Raw genomic sequence first — 20,115 nt, 5'->3', positions numbered from 1 at the left:
GCTTACGGCCATACCTCTCTGGTTCCGCCCGATCTCGTCTGATCTCGGAAGCTAAGCAGAGCAGGGCCTGGTTAGTACCTGGATGGAAGACCGCCTGGGAATCCCAGGTGCCGTAAGCTTTTTCACTTCTCTCTCTGAAAGCCGCCCAGCGCCGTAGATTGTACACCTACACAATTGTAAAAAAAAATTCACATTGTAGAAGAGATGCAATAGGAAGAAGATGAAAGGTGGCTTACGTCCATACCATCGTCAGGCCATTTGAGGTGGCGGGGACTGCAATGGCCATTCACCGATTGGCTGGGACCCCTGGGCGGGTCTTCTCTAGTCCATCCAATTTTCGGCATGGGATGTCACAGCCTTCTTTGCATACCCTTATTTAACCCACACAAAGATGCCAACGGCAGGCGTGTCATAATTCATTGACGCATTATAAAGGATTAGGAAAAAGATAAAAAGCAGCTTACGGCCATACCTCTCTGGTTCCGCCCGATCTCGTCTGATCTCGGAAGCTAAGCAGAGCAGGGCCTGGTTAGTACCTGGATGGAAGACCGCCTGGGAATCCCAGGTGCCGTAAGCTTTTTCACTTCTCTCTCCGAAAGCCGCCGAGCGCCGCAGATTGTACACCTACAAATTACAAAAAGAATATCACATTGTTGAAGAGATGCATGTTTAGTGTTGTTTTAACGTTGGATATGAAAGGAAATTAGACAATATTATCCAAAATGATTCCGTTTCATGATTGCTAAATTAGTGTTGATCAACATTTACGATTGGCATACTATTGTTTGTAATTTAGCCGTTGAAATACAGGTGCTAACCCAACATGTTAGAATTGCCAGTGAAGAAAAGTAAAGTTACCTTCAGGCTTTAGGAACCTCTCTTGCCAATGCTAAGAACTGCTTCAATTTTAGAAAAAGAAACTTCTGATTATCTTTGACACGTTTTAAAGGATTAGGAAAAAGATGAAAAGCAGCTTACGGCCATACCTCTCTGGTTCCGCCCGATCTCGTCTGATCTCGGAAGCTAAGCAGAGCAGGGCCTGGTTAGTACCTGGATGGAAGACCGCCTGGGAATCCCAGGTGCCGTAAGCTTTTTCACTTCTCTCTCTGAAAGCCGCCCAGCGCCGTAGATTGTACACCTACACAATTGTAAAAAAAATGTCACATTGTAGAAGAGATGCAATAGGAAGAAGATGAAAGGTGGCTTACGTCCATACCATCGTCAGGCCATTTGAGGTGGCGGGGACTGCAATGGCCATTCACCGATTGGCTGGGACCCCTGGGCGGGTCTTCTCTAGTCCATCCAATTTTCGGCATGGGATGTCACAGCCTTCTTTGCATACCCTTATTTAACCCACACAAAGATGCCAACGGCAGGCGTGTCATAATTCATTGACGCATTATAAAGGATTAGGAAAAAGATAAAAAGCAGCTTACGGCCATACCTCTCTGGTTCCGCCCGATCTCGTCTGATCTCGGAAGCTAAGCAGAGCAGGGCCTGGTTAGTACCTGGATGGAAGACCGCCTGGGAATCCCAGGTGCCGTAAGCTTTTTCACTTCTCTCTCCGAAAGCCGCCGAGCGCCGCAGATTGTACACCTACAAATTACAAAAAGAATATCACATTGTTGAAGAGATGCATGTTTAGTGTTGTTTTAACGTTGGATATGAAAGGAAATTAGACAATATTATCCAAAATGATTCCGTTTCATGATTGCTAAATTAGTGTTGATCAACATTTACGATTGGCATACTATTGTTTGTAATTTAGCCGTTGAAATACAGGTGCTAACCCAACATGTTAGAATTGCCAGTGAAGAAAAGTAAAGTTACCTTCAGGCTTTAGGAACCTCTCTTGCCAATGCTAAGAACTGCTTCAATTTTAGAAAAAGAAACTTCTGATTATCTTTGACACGTTTTAAAGGATTAGGAAAAAGATGAAAAGCAGCTTACGGCCATACCTCTCTGGTTCCGCCCGATCTCGTCTGATCTCGGAAGCTAAGCAGAGCAGGGCCTGGTTAGTACCTGGATGGAAGACCGCCTGGGAATCCCAGGTGCCGTAAGCTTTTTCACTTCTCTCTCTGAAAGCCGCCCAGCGCCGTAGATTGTACACCTACACAATTGTAAAAAAAATGTCACATTGTAGAAGAGATGCAATAGGAAGAAGATGAAAGGTGGCTTACGTCCATACCATCGTCAGGCCATTTGAGGTGGCGGGGACTGCAATGGCCATTCACCGATTGGCTGGGACCCCTGGGCGGGTCTTCTCTAGTCCATCCAATTTTCGGCATGGGATGTCACAGCCTTCTTTGCATACCCTTATTTAACCCACACAAAGATGCCAACGGCAGGCGTGTCATAATTCATTGACGCATTATAAAGGATTAGGAAAAAGATAAAAAGCAGCTTACGGCCATACCTCTCTGGTTCCGCCCGATCTCGTCTGATCTCGGAAGCTAAGCAGAGCAGGGCCTGGTTAGTACCTGGATGGAAGACCGCCTGGGAATCCCAGGTGCCGTAAGCTTTTTCACTTCTCTCTCTGAAAGCCGCCCAGCGCCGTAGATTGTACACCTACACAATTGTAAAAAAAATGTCACATTGTAGAAGAGATGCAATAGGAAGAAGATGAAAGGTGGCTTACGTCCATACCATCGTCAGGCCATTTGAGGTGGCGGGGACTGCAATGGCCATTCACCGATTGGCTGGGACCCCTGGGCGGGTCTTCTCTAGTCCATCCAATTTTCGGCATGGGATGTCACAGCCTTCTTTGCATACCCTTATTTAACCCACACAAAGATGCCAACGGCAGGCGTGTCATAATTCATTGACGCATTATAAAGGATTAGGAAAAAGATAAAAAGCAGCTTACGGCCATACCTCTCTGGTTCCGCCCGATCTCGTCTGATCTCGGAAGCTAAGCAGAGCAGGGCCTGGTTAGTACCTGGATGGAAGACCGCCTGGGAATCCCAGGTGCCGTAAGCTTTTTCACTTCTCTCTCCGAAAGCCGCCGAGCGCCGCAGATTGTACACCTACAAATTACAAAAAGAATATCACATTGTTGAAGAGATGCATGTTTAGTGTTGTTTTAACGTTGGATATGAAAGGAAATTAGACAATATTATCCAAAATGATTCCGTTTCATGATTGCTAAATTAGTGTTGATCAACATTTACGATTGGCATACTATTGTTTGTAATTTAGCCGTTGAAATACAGGTGCTAACCCAACATGTTAGAATTGCCAGTGAAGAAAAGTAAAGTTACCTTCAGGCTTTAGGAACCTCTCTTGCCAATGCTAAGAACTGCTTCAATTTTAGAAAAAGAAACTTCTGATTATCTTTGACACGTTTTAAAGGATTAGGAAAAAGATGAAAAGCAGCTTACGGCCATACCTCTCTGGTTCCGCCCGATCTCGTCTGATCTCGGAAGCTAAGCAGAGCAGGGCCTGGTTAGTACCTGGATGGAAGACCGCCTGGGAATCCCAGGTGCCGTAAGCTTTTTCACTTCTCTCTCTGAAAGCCGCCCAGCGCCGTAGATTGTACACCTACACAATTGTAAAAAAAAATTCACATTGTAGAAGAGATGCAATAGGAAGAAGATGAAAGGTGGCTTACGTCCATACCATCGTCAGGCCATTTGAGGTGGCGGGGACTGCAATGGCCATTCACCGATTGGCTGGGACCCCTGGGCGGGTCTTCTCTAGTCCATCCAATTTTCGGCATGGGATGTCACAGCCTTCTTTGCATACCCTTATTTAACCCACACAAAGATGCCAACGGCAGGCGTGTCATAATTCATTGACGCATTATAAAGGATTAGGAAAAAGATAAAAAGCAGCTTACGGCCATACCTCTCTGGTTCCGCCCGATCTCGTCTGATCTCGGAAGCTAAGCAGAGCAGGGCCTGGTTAGTACCTGGATGGAAGACCGCCTGGGAATCCCAGGTGCCGTAAGCTTTTTCACTTCTCTCTCCGAAAGCCGCCGAGCGCCGCAGATTGTACACCTACAAATTACAAAAAGAATATCACATTGTTGAAGAGATGCATGTTTAGTGTTGTTTTAACGTTGGATATGAAAGGAAATTAGACAATAATATCCAAAATGATTCCGTTTCATGATTGCTAAATTAGTGTTGATCAACATTTACGATTGGCATACTATTGTTTGTAATTTAGCCGTTGAAATACAGGTGCTAACCCAACATGTTAGAATTGCCAGTGAAGAAAAGTAAAGTTACCTTCAGGCTTTAGGAACCTCTCTTGCCAATGCTAAGAACTGCTTCAATTTTAGAAAAAGAAACTTCTGATTATCTTTGACACGTTTTAAAGGATTAGGAAAAAGATGAAAAGCAGCTTACGGCCATACCTCTCTGGTTCCGCCCGATCTCGTCTGATCTCGGAAGCTAAGCAGAGCAGGGCCTGGTTAGTACCTGGATGGAAGACCGCCTGGGAATCCCAGGTGCCGTAAGCTTTTTCACTTCTCTCTCTGAAAGCCGCCCAGCGCCGTAGATTGTACACCTACACAATTGTAAAAAAAATGTCACATTGTAGAAGAGATGCAATAGGAAGAAGATGAAAGGTGGCTTACGTCCATACCATCGTCAGGCCATTTGAGGTGGCGGGGACTGCAATGGCCATTCACCGATTGGCTGGGACCCCTGGGCGGGTCTTCTCTAGTCCATCCAATTTTCGGCATGGGATGTCACAGCCTTCTTTGCATACCCTTATTTAACCCACACAAAGATGCCAACGGCAGGCGTGTCATAATTCATTGACGCATTATAAAGGATTAGGAAAAAGATAAAAAGCAGCTTACGGCCATACCTCTCTGGTTCCGCCCGATCTCGTCTGATCTCGGAAGCTAAGCAGAGCAGGGCCTGGTTAGTACCTGGATGGAAGACCGCCTGGGAATCCCAGGTGCCGTAAGCTTTTTCACTTCTCTCTCCGAAAGCCGCCGAGCGCCGCAGATTGTACACCTACAAATTACAAAAAGAATATCACATTGTTGAAGAGATGCATGTTTAGTGTTGTTTTAACGTTGGATATGAAAGGAAATTAGACAATAATATCCAAAATGATTCCGTTTCATGATTGCTAAATTAGTGTTGATCAACATTTACGATTGGCATACTATTGTTTGTAATTTAGCCGTTGAAATACAGGTGCTAACCCAACATGTTAGAATTGCCAGTGAAGAAAAGTAAAGTTACCTTCAGGCTTTAGGAACCTCTCTTGCCAATGCTAAGAACTGCTTCAATTTTAGAAAAAGAAACTTCTGATTATCTTTGACACGTTTTAAAGGATTAGGAAAAAGATGAAAAGCAGCTTACGGCCATACCTCTCTGGTTCCGCCCGATCTCGTCTGATCTCGGAAGCTAAGCAGAGCAGGGCCTGGTTAGTACCTGGATGGAAGACCGCCTGGGAATCCCAGGTGCCGTAAGCTTTTTCACTTCTCTCTCTGAAAGCCGCCCAGCGCCGTAGATTGTACACCTACACAATTGTAAAAAAAATGTCACATTGTAGAAGAGATGCAATAGGAAGAAGATGAAAGGTGGCTTACGTCCATACCATCGTCAGGCCATTTGAGGTGGCGGGGACTGCAATGGCCATTCACCGATTGGCTGGGACCCCTGGGCGGGTCTTCTCTAGTCCATCCAATTTTCGGCATGGGATGTCACAGCCTTCTTTGCATACCCTTATTTAACCCACACAAAGATGCCAACGGCAGGCGTGTCATAATTCATTGACGCATTATAAAGGATTAGGAAAAAGATAAAAAGCAGCTTACGGCCATACCTCTCTGGTTCCGCCCGATCTCGTCTGATCTCGGAAGCTAAGCAGAGCAGGGCCTGGTTAGTACCTGGATGGAAGACCGCCTGGGAATCCCAGGTGCCGTAAGCTTTTTCACTTCTCTCTCCGAAAGCCGCCGAGCGCCGCAGATTGTACACCTACAAATTACAAAAAGAATATCACATTGTTGAAGAGATGCATGTTTAGTGTTGTTTTAACGTTGGATATGAAAGGAAATTAGACAATATTATCCAAAATGATTCCGTTTCATGATTGCTAAATTAGTGTTGATCAACATTTACGATTGGCATACTATTGTTTGTAATTTAGCCGTTGAAATACAGGTGCTAACCCAACATGTTAGAATTGCCAGTGAAGAAAAGTAAAGTTACCTTCAGGCTTTAGGAACCTCTCTTGCCAATGCTAAGAACTGCTTCAATTTTAGAAAAAGAAACTTCTGATTATCTTTGACACGTTTTAAAGGATTAGGAAAAAGATGAAAAGCAGCTTACGGCCATACCTCTCTGGTTCCGCCCGATCTCGTCTGATCTCGGAAGCTAAGCAGAGCAGGGCCTGGTTAGTACCTGGATGGAAGACCGCCTGGGAATCCCAGGTGCCGTAAGCTTTTTCACTTCTCTCTCTGAAAGCCGCCCAGCGCCGTAGATTGTACACCTACACAATTGTAAAAAAAATGTCACATTGTAGAAGAGATGCAATAGGAAGAAGATGAAAGGTGGCTTACGTCCATACCATCGTCAGGCCATTTGAGGTGGCGGGGACTGCAATGGCCATTCACCGATTGGCTGGGACCCCTGGGCGGGTCTTCTCTAGTCCATCCAATTTTCGGCATGGGATGTCACAGCCTTCTTTGCATACCCTTATTTAACCCACACAAAGATGCCAACGGCAGGCGTGTCATAATTCATTGACGCATTATAAAGGATTAGGAAAAAGATAAAAAGCAGCTTACGGCCATACCTCTCTGGTTCCGCCCGATCTCGTCTGATCTCGGAAGCTAAGCAGAGCAGGGCCTGGTTAGTACCTGGATGGAAGACCGCCTGGGAATCCCAGGTGCCGTAAGCTTTTTCACTTCTCTCTCCGAAAGCCGCCGAGCGCCGCAGATTGTACACCTACAAATTACAAAAAGAATATCACATTGTTGAAGAGATGCATGTTTAGTGTTGTTTTAACGTTGGATATGAAAGGAAATTAGACAATATTATCCAAAATGATTCCGTTTCATGATTGCTAAATTAGTGTTGATCAACATTTACGATTGGCATACTATTGTTTGTAATTTAGCCGTTGAAATACAGGTGCTAACCCAACATGTTAGAATTGCCAGTGAAGAAAAGTAAAGTTACCTTCAGGCTTTAGGAACCTCTCTTGCCAATGCTAAGAACTGCTTCAATTTTAGAAAAAGAAACTTCTGATTATCTTTGACACGTTTTAAAGGATTAGGAAAAAGATGAAAAGCAGCTTACGGCCATACCTCTCTGGTTCCGCCCGATCTCGTCTGATCTCGGAAGCTAAGCAGAGCAGGGCCTGGTTAGTACCTGGATGGAAGACCGCCTGGGAATCCCAGGTGCCGTAAGCTTTTTCACTTCTCTCTCTGAAAGCCGCCCAGCGCCGTAGATTGTACACCTACACAATTGTAAAAAAAATGTCACATTGTAGAAGAGATGCAATAGGAAGAAGATGAAAGGTGGCTTACGTCCATACCATCGTCAGGCCATTTGAGGTGGCGGGGACTGCAATGGCCATTCACCGATTGGCTGGGACCCCTGGGCGGGTCTTCTCTAGTCCATCCAATTTTCGGCATGGGATGTCACAGCCTTCTTTGCATACCCTTATTTAACCCACACAAAGATGCCAACGGCAGGCGTGTCATAATTCATTGACGCATTATAAAGGATTAGGAAAAAGATAAAAAGCAGCTTACGGCCATACCTCTCTGGTTCCGCCCGATCTCGTCTGATCTCGGAAGCTAAGCAGAGCAGGGCCTGGTTAGTACCTGGATGGAAGACCGCCTGGGAATCCCAGGTGCCGTAAGCTTTTTCACTTCTCTCTCCGAAAGCCGCCGAGCGCCGCAGATTGTACACCTACAAATTACAAAAAGAATATCACATTGTTGAAGAGATGCATGTTTAGTGTTGTTTTAACGTTGGATATGAAAGGAAATTAGACAATATTATCCAAAATGATTCCGTTTCATGATTGCTAAATTAGTGTTGATCAACATTTACGATTGGCATACTATTGTTTGTAATTTAGCCGTTGAAATACAGGTGCTAACCCAACATGTTAGAATTGCCAGTGAAGAAAAGTAAAGTTACCTTCAGGCTTTAGGAACCTCTCTTGCCAATGCTAAGAACTGCTTCAATTTTAGAAAAAGAAACTTCTGATTATCTTTGACACGTTTTAAAGGATTAGGAAAAAGATGAAAAGCAGCTTACGGCCATACCTCTCTGGTTCCGCCCGATCTCGTCTGATCTCGGAAGCTAAGCAGAGCAGGGCCTGGTTAGTACCTGGATGGAAGACCGCCTGGGAATCCCAGGTGCCGTAAGCTTTTTCACTTCTCTCTCTGAAAGCCGCCCAGCGCCGTAGATTGTACACCTACACAATTGTAAAAAAAAATTCACATTGTAGAAGAGATGCAATAGGAAGAAGATGAAAGGTGGCTTACGTCCATACCATCGTCAGGCCATTTGAGGTGGCGGGGACTGCAATGGCCATTCACCGATTGGCTGGGACCCCTGGGCGGGTCTTCTCTAGTCCATCCAATTTTCGGCATGGGATGTCACAGCCTTCTTTGCATACCCTTATTTAACCCACACAAAGATGCCAACGGCAGGCGTGTCATAATTCATTGACGCATTATAAAGGATTAGGAAAAAGATAAAAAGCAGCTTACGGCCATACCTCTCTGGTTCCGCCCGATCTCGTCTGATCTCGGAAGCTAAGCAGAGCAGGGCCTGGTTAGTACCTGGATGGAAGACCGCCTGGGAATCCCAGGTGCCGTAAGCTTTTTCACTTCTCTCTCCGAAAGCCGCCGAGCGCCGCAGATTGTACACCTACAAATTACAAAAAGAATATCACATTGTTGAAGAGATGCATGTTTAGTGTTGTTTTAACGTTGGATATGAAAGGAAATTAGACAATAATATCCAAAATGATTCCGTTTCATGATTGCTAAATTAGTGTTGATCAACATTTACGATTGGCATACTATTGTTTGTAATTTAGCCGTTGAAATACAGGTGCTAACCCAACATGTTAGAATTGCCAGTGAAGAAAAGTAAAGTTACCTTCAGGCTTTAGGAACCTCTCTTGCCAATGCTAAGAACTGCTTCAATTTTAGAAAAAGAAACTTCTGATTATCTTTGACACGTTTTAAAGGATTAGGAAAAAGATGAAAAGCAGCTTACGGCCATACCTCTCTGGTTCCGCCCGATCTCGTCTGATCTCGGAAGCTAAGCAGAGCAGGGCCTGGTTAGTACCTGGATGGAAGACCGCCTGGGAATCCCAGGTGCCGTAAGCTTTTTCACTTCTCTCTCTGAAAGCCGCCCAGCGCCGTAGATTGTACACCTACACAATTGTAAAAAAAATGTCACATTGTAGAAGAGATGCAATAGGAAGAAGATGAAAGGTGGCTTACGTCCATACCATCGTCAGGCCATTTGAGGTGGCGGGGACTGCAATGGCCATTCACCGATTGGCTGGGACCCCTGGGCGGGTCTTCTCTAGTCCATCCAATTTTCGGCATGGGATGTCACAGCCTTCTTTGCATACCCTTATTTAACCCACACAAAGATGCCAACGGCAGGCGTGTCATAATTCATTGACGCATTATAAAGGATTAGGAAAAAGATAAAAAGCAGCTTACGGCCATACCTCTCTGGTTCCGCCCGATCTCGTCTGATCTCGGAAGCTAAGCAGAGCAGGGCCTGGTTAGTACCTGGATGGAAGACCGCCTGGGAATCCCAGGTGCCGTAAGCTTTTTCACTTCTCTCTCCGAAAGCCGCCGAGCGCCGCAGATTGTACACCTACAAATTACAAAAAGAATATCACATTGTTGAAGAGATGCATGTTTAGTGTTGTTTTAACGTTGGATATGAAAGGAAATTAGACAATATTATCCAAAATGATTCCGTTTTATGATTGCTAAATTAGTGTTGATCAACATTTACGATTGGCATACTATTGTTTGTAATTTAGCCGTTGAAATACAGGTGCTAACCCAACATGTTAGAATTGCCAGTGAAGAAAAGTAAAGTTACCTTCAGGCTTTAGGAACCTCTCTTGCCAATGCTAAGAACTGCTTCAATTTTAGAAAAAGAAACTTCTGATTATCTTTGACACGTTTTAAAGGATTAGGAAAAAGATGAAAAGCAGCTTACGGCCATACCTCTCTGGTTCCGCCCGATCTCGTCTGATCTCGGAAGCTAAGCAGAGCAGGGCCTGGTTAGTACCTGGATGGAAGACCGCCTGGGAATCCCAGGTGCCGTAAGCTTTTTCACTTCTCTCTCTGAAAGCCGCCCAGCGCCGTAGATTGTACACCTACACAATTGTAAAAAAAAATTCACATTGTAGAAGAGATGCAATAGGAAGAAGATGAAAGGTGGCTTACGTCCATACCATCGTCAGGCCATTTGAGGTGGCGGGGACTGCAATGGCCATTCACCGATTGGCTGGGACCCCTGGGCGGGTCTTCTCTAGTCCATCCAATTTTCGGCATGGGATGTCACAGCCTTCTTTGCATACCCTTATTTAACCCACACAAAGATGCCAACGGCAGGCGTGTCATAATTCATTGACGCATTATAAAGGATTAGGAAAAAGATGAAAAGCAGCTTACGGCCATACCTCTCTGGTTCCGCCCGATCTCGTCTGATCTCGGAAGCTAAGCAGAGCAGGGCCTGGTTAGTACCTGGATGGAAGACCGCCTGGGAATCCCAGGTGCCGTAAGCTTTTTCACTTCTCTCTCTGAAAGCCGCCCAGCGCCGTAGATTGTACACCTACACAATTGTAAAAAAAAATTCACATTGTAGAAGAGATGCAATAGGAAGAAGATGAAAGGTGGCTTACGTCCATACCATCGTCAGGCCATTTGAGGTGGCGGGGACTGCAATGGCCATTCACCGATTGGCTGGGACCCCTGGGCGGGTCTTCTCTAGTCCATCCAATTTTCGGCATGGGATGTCACAGCCTTCTTTGCATACCCTTATTTAACCCACACAAAGATGCCAACGGCAGGCGTGTCATAATTCATTGACGCATTATAAAGGATTAGGAAAAAGATAAAAAGCAGCTTACGGCCATACCTCTCTGGTTCCGCCCGATCTCGTCTGATCTCGGAAGCTAAGCAGAGCAGGGCCTGGTTAGTACCTGGATGGAAGACCGCCTGGGAATCCCAGGTGCCGTAAGCTTTTTCACTTCTCTCTCCGAAAGCCGCCGAGCGCCGCAGATTGTACACCTACAAATTACAAAAAGAATATCACATTGTTGAAGAGATGCATGTTTAGTGTTGTTTTAACGTTGGATATGAAAGGAAATTAGACAATATTATCCAAAATGATTCCGTTTCATGATTGCTAAATTAGTGTTGATCAACATTTACGATTGGCATACTATTGTTTGTAATTTAGCCGTTGAAATACAGGTGCTAACCCAACATGTTAGAATTGCCAGTGAAGAAAAGTAAAGTTACCTTCAGGCTTTAGGAACCTCTCTTGCCAATGCTAAGAACTGCTTCAATTTTAGAAAAAGAAACTTCTGATTATCTTTGACACGTTTTAAAGGATTAGGAAAAAGATGAAAAGCAGCTTACGGCCATACCTCTCTGGTTCCGCCCGATCTCGTCTGATCTCGGAAGCTAAGCAGAGCAGGGCCTGGTTAGTACCTGGATGGAAGACCGCCTGGGAATCCCAGGTGCCGTAAGCTTTTTCACTTCTCTCTCTGAAAGCCGCCCAGCGCCGTAGATTGTACACCTACACAATTGTAAAAAAAATGTCACATTGTAGAAGAGATGCAATAGGAAGAAGATGAAAGGTGGCTTACGTCCATACCATCGTCAGGCCATTTGAGGTGGCGGGGACTGCAATGGCCATTCACCGATTGGCTGGGACCCCTGGGCGGGTCTTCTCTAGTCCATCCAATTTTCGGCATGGGATGTCACAGCCTTCTTTGCATACCCTTATTTAACCCACACAAAGATGCCAACGGCAGGCGTGTCATAATTCATTGACGCATTATAAAGGATTAGGAAAAAGATAAAAAGCAGCTTACGGCCATACCTCTCTGGTTCCGCCCGATCTCGTCTGATCTCGGAAGCTAAGCAGAGCAGGGCCTGGTTAGTACCTGGATGGAAGACCGCCTGGGAATCCCAGGTGCCGTAAGCTTTTTCACTTCTCTCTCCGAAAGCCGCCGAGCGCCGCAGATTGTACACCTACAAATTACAAAAAGAATATCACATTGTTGAAGAGATGCATGTTTAGTGTTGTTTTAACGTTGGATATGAAAGGAAATTAGACAATATTATCCAAAATGATTCCGTTTCATGATTGCTAAATTAGTGTTGATCAACATTTACGATTGGCATACTATTGTTTGTAATTTAGCCGTTGAAATACAGGTGCTAACCCAACATGTTAGAATTGCCAGTGAAGAAAAGTAAAGTTACCTTCAGGCTTTAGGAACCTCTCTTGCCAATGCTAAGAACTGCTTCAATTTTAGAAAAAGAAACTTCTGATTATCTTTGACACGTTTTAAAGGATTAGGAAAAAGATGAAAAGCAGCTTACGGCCATACCTCTCTGGTTCCGCCCGATCTCGTCTGATCTCGGAAGCTAAGCAGAGCAGGGCCTGGTTAGTACCTGGATGGAAGACCGCCTGGGAATCCCAGGTGCCGTAAGCTTTTTCACTTCTCTCTCTGAAAGCCGCCCAGCGCCGTAGATTGTACACCTACACAATTGTAAAAAAAATGTCACATTGTAGAAGAGATGCAATAGGAAGAAGATGAAAGGTGGCTTACGTCCATACCATCGTCAGGCCATTTGAGGTGGCGGGGACTGCAATGGCCATTCACCGATTGGCTGGGACCCCTGGGCGGGTCTTCTCTAGTCCATCCAATTTTCGGCATGGGATGTCACAGCCTTCTTTGCATACCCTTATTTAACCCACACAAAGATGCCAACGGCAGGCGTGTCATAATTCATTGACGCATTATAAAGGATTAGGAAAAAGATAAAAAGCAGCTTACGGCCATACCTCTCTGGTTCCGCCCGATCTCGTCTGATCTCGGAAGCTAAGCAGAGCAGGGCCTGGTTAGTACCTGGATGGAAGACCGCCTGGGAATCCCAGGTGCCGTAAGCTTTTTCACTTCTCTCTCCGAAAGCCGCCGAGCGCCGCAGATTGTACACCTACAAATTACAAAAAGAATATCACATTGTTGAAGAGATGCATGTTTAGTGTTGTTTTAACGTTGGATATGAAAGGAAATTAGACAATATTATCCAAAATGATTCCGTTTCATGATTGCTAAATTAGTGTTGATCAACATTTACGATTGGCATACTATTGTTTGTAATTTAGCCGTTGAAATACAGGTGCTAACCCAACATGTTAGAATTGCCAGTGAAGAAAAGTAAAGTTACCTTCAGGCTTTAGGAACCTCTCTTGCCAATGCTAAGAACTGCTTCAATTTTAGAAAAAGAAACTTCTGATTATCTTTGACACGTTTTAAAGGATTAGGAAAAAGATGAAAAGCAGCTTACGGCCATACCTCTCTGGTTCCGCCCGATCTCGTCTGATCTCGGAAGCTAAGCAGAGCAGGGCCTGGTTAGTACCTGGATGGAAGACCGCCTGGGAATCCCAGGTGCCGTAAGCTTTTTCACTTCTCTCTCTGAAAGCCGCCCAGCGCCGTAGATTGTACACCTACACAATTGTAAAAAAAAATTCACATTGTAGAAGAGATGCAATAGGAAGAAGATGAAAGGTGGCTTACGTCCATACCATCGTCAGGCCATTTGAGGTGGCGGGGACTGCAATGGCCATTCACCGATTGGCTGGGACCCCTGGGCGGGTCTTCTCTAGTCCATCCAATTTTCGGCATGGGATGTCACAGCCTTCTTTGCATACCCTTATTTAACCCACACAAAGATGCCAACGGCAGGCGTGTCATAATTCATTGACGCATTATAAAGGATTAGGAAAAAGATAAAAAGCAGCTTACGGCCATACCTCTCTGGTTCCGCCCGATCTCGTCTGATCTCGGAAGCTAAGCAGAGCAGGGCCTGGTTAGTACCTGGATGGAAGACCGCCTGGGAATCCCAGGTGCCGTAAGCTTTTTCACTTCTCTCTCCGAAAGCCGCCGAGCGCCGCAGATTGTACACCTACAAATTACAAAAAGAATATCACATTGTTGAAGAGATGCATGTTTAGTGTTGTTTTAACGTTGGATATGAAAGGAAATTAGACAATAATATCCAAAATGATTCCGTTTCATGATTGCTAAATTAGTGTTGATCAACATTTACGATTGGCATACTATTGTTTGTAATTTAGCCGTTGAAATACAGGTGCTAACCCAACATGTTAGAATTGCCAGTGAAGAAAAGTAAAGTTACCTTCAGGCTTTAGGAACCTCTCTTGCCAATGCTAAGAACTGCTTCAATTTTAGAAAAAGAAACTTCTGATTATCTTTGACACGTTTTAAAGGATTAGGAAAAAGATGAAAAGCAGCTTACGGCCATACCTCTCTGGTTCCGCCCGATCTCGTCTGATCTCGGAAGCTAAGCAGAGCAGGGCCTGGTTAGTACCTGGATGGAAGACCGCCTGGGAATCCCAGGTGCCGTAAGCTTTTTCACTTCTCTCTCTGAAAGCCGCCCAGCGCCGTAGATTGTACACCTACACAATTGTAAAAAAAATGTCACATTGTAGAAGAGATGCAATAGGAAGAAGATGAAAGGTGGCTTACGTCCATACCATCGTCAGGCCATTTGAGGTGGCGGGGACTGCAATGGCCATTCACCGATTGGCTGGGACCCCTGGGCGGGTCTTCTCTAGTCCATCCAATTTTCGGCATGGGATGTCACAGCCTTCTTTGCATACCCTTATTTAACCCACACAAAGATGCCAACGGCAGGCGTGTCATAATTCATTGACGCATTATAAAGGATTAGGAAAAAGATAAAAAGCAGCTTACGGCCATACCTCTCTGGTTCCGCCCGATCTCGTCTGATCTCGGAAGCTAAGCAGAGCAGGGCCTGGTTAGTACCTGGATGGAAGACCGCCTGGGAATCCCAGGTGCCGTAAGCTTTTTCACTTCTCTCTCCGAAAGCCGCCGAGCGCCGCAGATTGTACACCTACAAATTACAAAAAGAATATCACATTGTTGAAGAGATGCATGTTTAGTGTTGTTTTAACGTTGGATATGAAAGGAAATTAGACAATATTATCCAAAATGATTCCGTTTCATGATTGCTAAATTAGTGTTGATCAACATTTACGATTGGCATACTATTGTTTGTAATTTAGCCGTTGAAATACAGGTGCTAACCCAACATGTTAGAATTGCCAGTGAAGAAAAGTAAAGTTACCTTCAGGCTTTAGGAACCTCTCTTGCCAATGCTAAGAACTGCTTCAATTTTAGAAAAAGAAACTTCTGATTATCTTTGACACGTTTTAAAGGATTAGGAAAAAGATGAAAAGCAGCTTACGGCCATACCTCTCTGGTTCCGCCCGATCTCGTCTGATCTCGGAAGCTAAGCAGAGCAGGGCCTGGTTAGTACCTGGATGGAAGACCGCCTGGGAATCCCAGGTGCCGTAAGCTTTTTCACTTCTCTCTCTGAAAGCCGCCCAGCGCCGTAGATTGTACACCTACACAATTGTAAAAAAAATGTCACATTGTAGAAGAGATGCAATAGGAAGAAGATGAAAGGTGGCTTACGTCCATACCATCGTCAGGCCATTTGAGGTGGCGGGGACTGCAATGGCCATTCACCGATTGGCTGGGACCCCTGGGCGGGTCTTCTCTAGTCCATCCAATTTTCGGCATGGGATGTCACAGCCTTCTTTGCATACCCTTATTTAACCCACACAAAGATGCCAACGGCAGGCGTGTCATAATTCATTGACGCATTATAAAGGATTAGGAAAAAGATAAAAAGCAGCTTACGGCCATACCTCTCTGGTTCCGCCCGATCTCGTCTGATCTCGGAAGCTAAGCAGAGCAGGGCCTGGTTAGTACCTGGATGGAAGACCGCCTGGGAATCCCAGGTGCCGTAAGCTTTTTCACTTCTCTCTCCGAAAGCCGCCGAGCGCCGCAGATTGTACACCTACAAATTACAAAAAGAATATCACATTGTTGAAGAGATGCATGTTTAGTGTTGTTTTAACGTTGGATATGAAAGGAAATTAGACAATATTATCCAAAATGATTCCGTTTCATGATTGCTAAATTAGTGTTGATCAACATTTACGATTGGCATACTATTGTTTGTAATTTAGCCGTTGAAATACAGGTGCTAACCCAACATGTTAGAATTGCCAGTGAAGAAAAGTAAAGTTACCTTCAGGCTTTAGGAACCTCTCTTGCCAATGCTAAGAACTGCTTCAATTTTAGAAAAAGAAACTTCTGATTATCTTTGACACGTTTTAAAGGATTAGGAAAAAGATGAAAAGCAGCTTACGGCCATACCTCTCTGGTTCCGCCCGATCTCGTCTGATCTCGGAAGCTAAGCAGAGCAGGGCCTGGTTAGTACCTGGATGGAAGACCGCCTGGGAATCCCAGGTGCCGTAAGCTTTTTCACTTCTCTCTCTGAAAGCCGCCCAGCGCCGTAGATTGTACACCTACACAATTGTAAAAAAAATGTCACATTGTAGAAGAGATGCAATAGGAAGAAGATGAAAGGTGGCTTACGTCCATACCATCGTCAGGCCATTTGAGGTGGCGGGGACTGCAATGGCCATTCACCGATTGGCTGGGACCCCTGGGCGGGTCTTCTCTAGTCCATCCAATTTTCGGCATGGGATGTCACAGCCTTCTTTGCATACCCTTATTTAACCCACACAAAGATGCCAACGGCAGGCGTGTCATAATTCATTGACGCATTATAAAGGATTAGGAAAAAGATAAAAAGCAGCTTACGGCCATACCTCTCTGGTTCCGCCCGATCTCGTCTGATCTCGGAAGCTAAGCAGAGCAGGGCCTGGTTAGTACCTGGATGGAAGACCGCCTGGGAATCCCAGGTGCCGTAAGCTTTTTCACTTCTCTCTCCGAAAGCCGCCGAGCGCCGCAGATTGTACACCTACAAATTACAAAAAGAATATCACATTGTTGAAGAGATGCATGTTTAGTGTTGTTTTAACGTTGGATATGAAAGGAAATTAGACAATATTATCCAAAATGATTCCGTTTCATGATTGCTAAATTAGTGTTGATCAACATTTACGATTGGCATACTATTGTTTGTAATTTAGCCGTTGAAATACAGGTGCTAACCCAACATGTTAGAATTGCCAGTGAAGAAAAGTAAAGTTACCTTCAGGCTTTAGGAACCTCTCTTGCCAATGCTAAGAACTGCTTCAATTTTAGAAAAAGAAACTTCTGATTATCTTTGACACGTTTTAAAGGATTAGGAAAAAGATGAAAAGCAGCTTACGGCCATACCTCTCTGGTTCCGCCCGATCTCGTCTGATCTCGGAAGCTAAGCAGAGCAGGGCCTGGTTAGTACCTGGATGGAAGACCGCCTGGGAATCCCAGGTGCCGTAAGCTTTTTCACTTCTCTCTCTGAAAGCCGCCCAGCGCCGTAGATTGTACACCTACACAATTGTAAAAAAAATGTCACATTGTAGAAGAGATGCAATAGGAAGAAGATGAAAGGTGGCTTACGTCCATACCATCGTCAGGCCATTTGAGGTGGCGGGGACTGCAATGGCCATTCACCGATTGGCTGGGACCCCTGGGCGGGTCTTCTCTAGTCCATCCAATTTTCGGCATGGGATGTCACAGCCTTCTTTGCATACCCTTATTTAACCCACACAAAGATGCCAACGGCAGGCGTGTCATAATTCATTGACGCATTATAAAGGATTAGGAAAAAGATAAAAAGCAGCTTACGGCCATACCTCTCTGGTTCCGCCCGATCTCGTCTGATCTCGGAAGCTAAGCAGAGCAGGGCCTGGTTAGTACCTGGATGGAAGACCGCCTGGGAATCCCAGGTGCCGTAAGCTTTTTCACTTCTCTCTCTGAAAGCCGCCCAGCGCCGTAGATTGTACACCTACACAATTGTAAAAAAAATGTCACATTGTAGAAGAGATGCAATAGGAAGAAGATGAAAGGTGGCTTACGTCCATACCATCGTCAGGCCATTTGAGGTGGCGGGGACTGCAATGGCCATTCACCGATTGGCTGGGACCCCTGGGCGGGTCTTCTCTAGTCCATCCAATTTTCGGCATGGGATGTCACAGCCTTCTTTGCATACCCTTATTTAACCCACACAAAGATGCCAACGGCAGGCGTGTCATAATTCATTGACGCATTATAAAGGATTAGGAAAAAGATAAAAAGCAGCTTACGGCCATACCTCTCTGGTTCCGCCCGATCTCGTCTGATCTCGGAAGCTAAGCAGAGCAGGGCCTGGTTAGTACCTGGATGGAAGACCGCCTGGGAATCCCAGGTGCCGTAAGCTTTTTCACTTCTCTCTCCGAAAGCCGCCGAGCGCCGCAGATTGTACACCTACAAATTACAAAAAGAATATCACATTGTTGAAGAGATGCATGTTTAGTGTTGTTTTAACGTTGGATATGAAAGGAAATTAGACAATAATATCCAAAATGATTCCGTTTCATGATTGCTAAATTAGTGTTGATCAACATTTACGATTGGCATACTATTGTTTGTAATTTAGCCGTTGAAATACAGGTGCTAACCCAACATGTTAGAATTGCCAGTGAAGAAAAGTAAAGTTACCTTCAGGCTTTAGGAACCTCTCTTGCCAATGCTAAGAACTGCTTCAATTTTAGAAAAAGAAACTTCTGATTATCTTTGACACGTTTTAAAGGATTAGGAAAAAGATGAAAAGCAGCTTACGGCCATACCTCTCTGGTTCCGCCCGATCTCGTCTGATCTCGGAAGCTAAGCAGAGCAGGGCCTGGTTAGTACCTGGATGGAAGACCGCCTGGGAATCCCAGGTGCCGTAAGCTTTTTCACTTCTCTCTCTGAAAGCCGCCCAGCGCCGTAGATTGTACACCTACACAATTGTAAAAAAAATGTCACATTGTAGAAGAGATGCAATAGGAAGAAGATGAAAGGTGGCTTACGTCCATACCATCGTCAGGCCATTTGAGGTGGCGGGGACTGCAATGGCCATTCACCGATTGGCTGGGACCCCTGGGCGGGTCTTCTCTAGTCCATCCAATTTTCGGCATGGGATGTCACAGCCTTCTTTGCATACCCTTATTTAACCCACACAAAGATGCCAACGGCAGGCGTGTCATAATTCATTGACGCATTATGAAGGATTAGGAAAAAGATAAAAAGCAGCTTACGGCCATACCTCTCTGGTTCCGCCCGATCTCGTCTGATCTCGGAAGCTAAGCAGAGCAGGGCCTGGTTAGTACCTGGATGGAAGACCGCCTGGGAATCCCAGGTGCCGTAAGCTTTTTCACTTCTCTCTCTGAAAGCCGCCCAGCGCCGTAGATTGTACACCTACACAATTGTAAAAAAAATGTCACATTGTAGAAGAGATGCAATAGGAAGAAGATGAAAGGTGGCTTACGTCCATACCATCGTCAGGCCATTTGAGGTGGCGGGGACTGCAATGGCCATTCACCGATTGGCTGGGACCCCTGGGCGGGTCTTCTCTAGTCCATCCAATTTTCGGCATGGGATGTCACAGCCTTCTTTGCATACCCTTATTTAACCCACACAAAGATGCCAACGGCAGGCGTGTCATAATTCATTGACGCATTATAAAGGATTAGGAAAAAGATAAAAAGCAGCTCACGGCCATACCTCTCTGGTTCCGCCCGATCTCGTCTGATCTCGGAAGCTAAGCAGAGCAGGGCCTGGTTAGTACCTGGATGGAAGACCGCCTGGGAATCCCAGGTGCCGTAAGCTTTTTCACTTCTCTCTCCGAAAGCCGCCGAGCGCCGCAGATTGTACACCTACAAATTACAAAAAGAATATCACATTGTTGAAGAGATGCATGTTTAGTGTTGTTTTAACGTTGGATATGAAAGGAAATTAGACAATATTATCCAAAATGATTCCGTTTCATGATTGCTAAATTAGTGTTGATCAACATTTACGATTGGCATACTATTGTTT

The 20,115-nt window shown here is 45.1% G+C and overlaps 42 non-coding genes across 42 annotated transcripts; all 42 read left to right on the top strand.

Moving 5' to 3' along the window:
- Window positions 1-119, top strand: LOC134123832 (5S ribosomal RNA). Its single transcript, XR_009955315.1, has one exon. It is a non-coding gene; the product is annotated as a 5S ribosomal RNA (ribosomal RNA).
- Window positions 120-458: 339 nt separating this feature from the next.
- Window positions 459-577, top strand: LOC134123831 (5S ribosomal RNA). Its single transcript, XR_009955314.1, has one exon. It is a non-coding gene; the product is annotated as a 5S ribosomal RNA (ribosomal RNA).
- A 395-nt stretch (window positions 578-972) lies between these two features.
- On the top strand, window positions 973-1,091 carry LOC134123830 (5S ribosomal RNA). Its single transcript, XR_009955313.1, has one exon. It is a non-coding gene; the product is annotated as a 5S ribosomal RNA (ribosomal RNA).
- Window positions 1,092-1,430: 339 nt separating this feature from the next.
- Window positions 1,431-1,549, top strand: LOC134123829 (5S ribosomal RNA). Its single transcript, XR_009955312.1, has one exon. It is a non-coding gene; the product is annotated as a 5S ribosomal RNA (ribosomal RNA).
- A 395-nt stretch (window positions 1,550-1,944) lies between these two features.
- On the top strand, window positions 1,945-2,063 carry LOC134123828 (5S ribosomal RNA). Its single transcript, XR_009955311.1, has one exon. It is a non-coding gene; the product is annotated as a 5S ribosomal RNA (ribosomal RNA).
- Window positions 2,064-2,402: 339 nt separating this feature from the next.
- Window positions 2,403-2,521, top strand: LOC134123827 (5S ribosomal RNA). The gene has a single exon (XR_009955310.1). It is a non-coding gene; the product is annotated as a 5S ribosomal RNA (ribosomal RNA).
- Window positions 2,522-2,860: 339 nt separating this feature from the next.
- LOC134123826 (5S ribosomal RNA) lies at window positions 2,861-2,979 on the top strand. The gene has a single exon (XR_009955309.1). It is a non-coding gene; the product is annotated as a 5S ribosomal RNA (ribosomal RNA).
- Window positions 2,980-3,374: 395 nt separating this feature from the next.
- LOC134123825 (5S ribosomal RNA) lies at window positions 3,375-3,493 on the top strand. Its single transcript, XR_009955308.1, has one exon. It is a non-coding gene; the product is annotated as a 5S ribosomal RNA (ribosomal RNA).
- A 339-nt stretch (window positions 3,494-3,832) lies between these two features.
- On the top strand, window positions 3,833-3,951 carry LOC134123823 (5S ribosomal RNA). Its single transcript, XR_009955306.1, has one exon. It is a non-coding gene; the product is annotated as a 5S ribosomal RNA (ribosomal RNA).
- Window positions 3,952-4,346: 395 nt separating this feature from the next.
- On the top strand, window positions 4,347-4,465 carry LOC134123822 (5S ribosomal RNA). Its single transcript, XR_009955305.1, has one exon. It is a non-coding gene; the product is annotated as a 5S ribosomal RNA (ribosomal RNA).
- A 339-nt stretch (window positions 4,466-4,804) lies between these two features.
- Window positions 4,805-4,923, top strand: LOC134123821 (5S ribosomal RNA). Its single transcript, XR_009955304.1, has one exon. It is a non-coding gene; the product is annotated as a 5S ribosomal RNA (ribosomal RNA).
- Window positions 4,924-5,318: 395 nt separating this feature from the next.
- On the top strand, window positions 5,319-5,437 carry LOC134123820 (5S ribosomal RNA). Its single transcript, XR_009955303.1, has one exon. It is a non-coding gene; the product is annotated as a 5S ribosomal RNA (ribosomal RNA).
- Window positions 5,438-5,776: 339 nt separating this feature from the next.
- LOC134123819 (5S ribosomal RNA) lies at window positions 5,777-5,895 on the top strand. Its single transcript, XR_009955302.1, has one exon. It is a non-coding gene; the product is annotated as a 5S ribosomal RNA (ribosomal RNA).
- A 395-nt stretch (window positions 5,896-6,290) lies between these two features.
- LOC134123817 (5S ribosomal RNA) lies at window positions 6,291-6,409 on the top strand. The gene has a single exon (XR_009955300.1). It is a non-coding gene; the product is annotated as a 5S ribosomal RNA (ribosomal RNA).
- Window positions 6,410-6,748: 339 nt separating this feature from the next.
- Window positions 6,749-6,867, top strand: LOC134123816 (5S ribosomal RNA). Its single transcript, XR_009955299.1, has one exon. It is a non-coding gene; the product is annotated as a 5S ribosomal RNA (ribosomal RNA).
- A 395-nt stretch (window positions 6,868-7,262) lies between these two features.
- On the top strand, window positions 7,263-7,381 carry LOC134123815 (5S ribosomal RNA). Its single transcript, XR_009955298.1, has one exon. It is a non-coding gene; the product is annotated as a 5S ribosomal RNA (ribosomal RNA).
- Window positions 7,382-7,720: 339 nt separating this feature from the next.
- Window positions 7,721-7,839, top strand: LOC134123814 (5S ribosomal RNA). The gene has a single exon (XR_009955297.1). It is a non-coding gene; the product is annotated as a 5S ribosomal RNA (ribosomal RNA).
- A 395-nt stretch (window positions 7,840-8,234) lies between these two features.
- On the top strand, window positions 8,235-8,353 carry LOC134123813 (5S ribosomal RNA). The gene has a single exon (XR_009955295.1). It is a non-coding gene; the product is annotated as a 5S ribosomal RNA (ribosomal RNA).
- Window positions 8,354-8,692: 339 nt separating this feature from the next.
- Window positions 8,693-8,811, top strand: LOC134123811 (5S ribosomal RNA). The gene has a single exon (XR_009955293.1). It is a non-coding gene; the product is annotated as a 5S ribosomal RNA (ribosomal RNA).
- A 395-nt stretch (window positions 8,812-9,206) lies between these two features.
- On the top strand, window positions 9,207-9,325 carry LOC134123810 (5S ribosomal RNA). The gene has a single exon (XR_009955292.1). It is a non-coding gene; the product is annotated as a 5S ribosomal RNA (ribosomal RNA).
- A 339-nt stretch (window positions 9,326-9,664) lies between these two features.
- On the top strand, window positions 9,665-9,783 carry LOC134123809 (5S ribosomal RNA). Its single transcript, XR_009955291.1, has one exon. It is a non-coding gene; the product is annotated as a 5S ribosomal RNA (ribosomal RNA).
- A 395-nt stretch (window positions 9,784-10,178) lies between these two features.
- On the top strand, window positions 10,179-10,297 carry LOC134123808 (5S ribosomal RNA). Its single transcript, XR_009955290.1, has one exon. It is a non-coding gene; the product is annotated as a 5S ribosomal RNA (ribosomal RNA).
- A 339-nt stretch (window positions 10,298-10,636) lies between these two features.
- On the top strand, window positions 10,637-10,755 carry LOC134123807 (5S ribosomal RNA). The gene has a single exon (XR_009955289.1). It is a non-coding gene; the product is annotated as a 5S ribosomal RNA (ribosomal RNA).
- A 339-nt stretch (window positions 10,756-11,094) lies between these two features.
- On the top strand, window positions 11,095-11,213 carry LOC134123806 (5S ribosomal RNA). The gene has a single exon (XR_009955288.1). It is a non-coding gene; the product is annotated as a 5S ribosomal RNA (ribosomal RNA).
- A 395-nt stretch (window positions 11,214-11,608) lies between these two features.
- Window positions 11,609-11,727, top strand: LOC134123805 (5S ribosomal RNA). The gene has a single exon (XR_009955287.1). It is a non-coding gene; the product is annotated as a 5S ribosomal RNA (ribosomal RNA).
- A 339-nt stretch (window positions 11,728-12,066) lies between these two features.
- LOC134123804 (5S ribosomal RNA) lies at window positions 12,067-12,185 on the top strand. Its single transcript, XR_009955286.1, has one exon. It is a non-coding gene; the product is annotated as a 5S ribosomal RNA (ribosomal RNA).
- Window positions 12,186-12,580: 395 nt separating this feature from the next.
- On the top strand, window positions 12,581-12,699 carry LOC134123803 (5S ribosomal RNA). Its single transcript, XR_009955285.1, has one exon. It is a non-coding gene; the product is annotated as a 5S ribosomal RNA (ribosomal RNA).
- A 339-nt stretch (window positions 12,700-13,038) lies between these two features.
- LOC134123802 (5S ribosomal RNA) lies at window positions 13,039-13,157 on the top strand. The gene has a single exon (XR_009955284.1). It is a non-coding gene; the product is annotated as a 5S ribosomal RNA (ribosomal RNA).
- Window positions 13,158-13,552: 395 nt separating this feature from the next.
- LOC134123800 (5S ribosomal RNA) lies at window positions 13,553-13,671 on the top strand. The gene has a single exon (XR_009955282.1). It is a non-coding gene; the product is annotated as a 5S ribosomal RNA (ribosomal RNA).
- A 339-nt stretch (window positions 13,672-14,010) lies between these two features.
- LOC134123799 (5S ribosomal RNA) lies at window positions 14,011-14,129 on the top strand. Its single transcript, XR_009955281.1, has one exon. It is a non-coding gene; the product is annotated as a 5S ribosomal RNA (ribosomal RNA).
- A 395-nt stretch (window positions 14,130-14,524) lies between these two features.
- Window positions 14,525-14,643, top strand: LOC134123798 (5S ribosomal RNA). The gene has a single exon (XR_009955280.1). It is a non-coding gene; the product is annotated as a 5S ribosomal RNA (ribosomal RNA).
- A 339-nt stretch (window positions 14,644-14,982) lies between these two features.
- On the top strand, window positions 14,983-15,101 carry LOC134123797 (5S ribosomal RNA). Its single transcript, XR_009955279.1, has one exon. It is a non-coding gene; the product is annotated as a 5S ribosomal RNA (ribosomal RNA).
- A 395-nt stretch (window positions 15,102-15,496) lies between these two features.
- Window positions 15,497-15,615, top strand: LOC134123796 (5S ribosomal RNA). Its single transcript, XR_009955278.1, has one exon. It is a non-coding gene; the product is annotated as a 5S ribosomal RNA (ribosomal RNA).
- A 339-nt stretch (window positions 15,616-15,954) lies between these two features.
- LOC134123795 (5S ribosomal RNA) lies at window positions 15,955-16,073 on the top strand. Its single transcript, XR_009955277.1, has one exon. It is a non-coding gene; the product is annotated as a 5S ribosomal RNA (ribosomal RNA).
- A 395-nt stretch (window positions 16,074-16,468) lies between these two features.
- LOC134123794 (5S ribosomal RNA) lies at window positions 16,469-16,587 on the top strand. The gene has a single exon (XR_009955276.1). It is a non-coding gene; the product is annotated as a 5S ribosomal RNA (ribosomal RNA).
- Window positions 16,588-16,926: 339 nt separating this feature from the next.
- LOC134123793 (5S ribosomal RNA) lies at window positions 16,927-17,045 on the top strand. The gene has a single exon (XR_009955275.1). It is a non-coding gene; the product is annotated as a 5S ribosomal RNA (ribosomal RNA).
- A 395-nt stretch (window positions 17,046-17,440) lies between these two features.
- LOC134123792 (5S ribosomal RNA) lies at window positions 17,441-17,559 on the top strand. The gene has a single exon (XR_009955274.1). It is a non-coding gene; the product is annotated as a 5S ribosomal RNA (ribosomal RNA).
- A 339-nt stretch (window positions 17,560-17,898) lies between these two features.
- Window positions 17,899-18,017, top strand: LOC134123791 (5S ribosomal RNA). The gene has a single exon (XR_009955273.1). It is a non-coding gene; the product is annotated as a 5S ribosomal RNA (ribosomal RNA).
- Window positions 18,018-18,356: 339 nt separating this feature from the next.
- LOC134123789 (5S ribosomal RNA) lies at window positions 18,357-18,475 on the top strand. The gene has a single exon (XR_009955271.1). It is a non-coding gene; the product is annotated as a 5S ribosomal RNA (ribosomal RNA).
- A 395-nt stretch (window positions 18,476-18,870) lies between these two features.
- Window positions 18,871-18,989, top strand: LOC134123788 (5S ribosomal RNA). Its single transcript, XR_009955270.1, has one exon. It is a non-coding gene; the product is annotated as a 5S ribosomal RNA (ribosomal RNA).
- Window positions 18,990-19,328: 339 nt separating this feature from the next.
- On the top strand, window positions 19,329-19,447 carry LOC134123787 (5S ribosomal RNA). Its single transcript, XR_009955269.1, has one exon. It is a non-coding gene; the product is annotated as a 5S ribosomal RNA (ribosomal RNA).
- Window positions 19,448-19,786: 339 nt separating this feature from the next.
- On the top strand, window positions 19,787-19,905 carry LOC134124108 (5S ribosomal RNA). Its single transcript, XR_009955591.1, has one exon. It is a non-coding gene; the product is annotated as a 5S ribosomal RNA (ribosomal RNA).
- The last annotated feature ends 210 nt before the right edge of the window (window positions 19,906-20,115 follow it).

This window comes from Pungitius pungitius, unplaced genomic scaffold (genome assembly GCF_949316345.1).
Source record: "Pungitius pungitius unplaced genomic scaffold, fPunPun2.1 scaffold_42, whole genome shotgun sequence".
NCBI lineage: Eukaryota > Metazoa > Chordata > Actinopteri > Perciformes > Gasterosteidae > Pungitius > Pungitius pungitius.
The sequence above is the reverse complement of the archived record's forward strand: the minus strand, read 5'-3'. Positions and strand labels throughout refer to the sequence as shown.